Genomic DNA, 1439 nt, shown 5'->3' with positions numbered 1-1439 from the left:
ATCCTCATAAAAGACTGAAAAGACAGGAAACTGCTCGTCGATTCCGACTATTACAACATTTACTAGACAAACGGTCCAATCTTCCAATCCATTACAAAAGACTGATCTACATGACTATTATAAGGCCTATTTGGACATACGGAGTTGAGCTTTGGGGCTCCACTAAACTATCGAATTCCTCTCGAATTACAGTTCAAAATTACACTCCTTACAGTTCAAAATCCTTTGTAAAATCCTGAATGCTCCTTACTTTGTCACAAATAAAATCATCCATCAGGACCTTAGTGTCCCCTATGTTGCCGATTTGGCCAGAACCAGATACCAATCCTTCCATAATAAACTTCTCAACCATCCAAATCCACTTGTTTCTAATCTTGCTTTTCCTTCATTACCTAATAATCCTCCTAGGCGTCTTAAAAGAAGATGGCCTCGAGATCTTCTCCTTTAGAAAAGCTTTTGGAGTTCTATCAATGGGTAGATTCTCCACATGTTTTTATCATGTCATAATATCACTTACAGCAAATTTACTTGATGTGTATATATGTATACAGTTGTAAATATCAATAAATAAATTATTAAAAAAAAAAAATTATTTAAACACTCAACTTCAAGCAGGCTATTTTGCCCAGGTCATAACAACAATCTCTAATTAGTCAACTTTTACATTAAAAACAAAAATTAAAATTAAAGTTAATTAACAAGTGACTGTGATAAATGTAATTTTAATAATTTAATGTTTATAATAATTTTAATTGTTAATTGACATTGTTGTTGTGACATGGGCAAAATAGCCTGCGTGAAGTAGGGTGTTTACATAATTTTAGTTCCAAAGTTGTATTAAAATGTCCTTGAGGATGGCCGGATTGGCCGAAACGTCGGACTCATAAGAAAATAAAATGTGTTGAGACAGAAATGGATAAAAATTGAATTATTTATTTAAACATTCATATTGAATGTTGTTCTAAGTGATTTCCTTGAGCATTGATGCTCGACATCTTTCTTCAACTGTAGCAGTGGCAGAATGTAACTGGATGTGTGTTATTGTTTCACAAGATTCAATGAGTCTTCTTCGTAAGGAATATGGTTATGGTTATGGTAGTAAGCATTAGCATTGCAAAAACCGTACAGAAACACCATATCGGCATATTCACCATCAGTAGGGGTATTCATGATGTTGCGTTGATTGTAAGATGTTTTACCAGGTTTAATGCTATAACTATAGGATTGTAAGCAGCCTTATTAAAAGTCATGTTAAATGCATAAGAGCTCCTAGCGGGTTTTCTGAGCAACTTGTTTAATATAACCTTTCCTTCCAAAACTTCATGTTATTGTTTACTCCTAAGATTTGATTAAAGTAATTTATTATAAATAGCCTAAAGTGGAAGTTGTGTGAATATATGGCCCATCACAAGAATAAATTTATTTATTATTTATAACAA

Source organism: Halyomorpha halys, unplaced genomic scaffold, assembly GCF_000696795.3.
Source record: "Halyomorpha halys isolate HHAL.00 unplaced genomic scaffold, Hhal_1.1 Scaffold344.1, whole genome shotgun sequence".
NCBI lineage: Eukaryota > Metazoa > Arthropoda > Insecta > Hemiptera > Pentatomidae > Halyomorpha > Halyomorpha halys.
Note: the sequence above shows the minus strand (reverse complement) of the source record.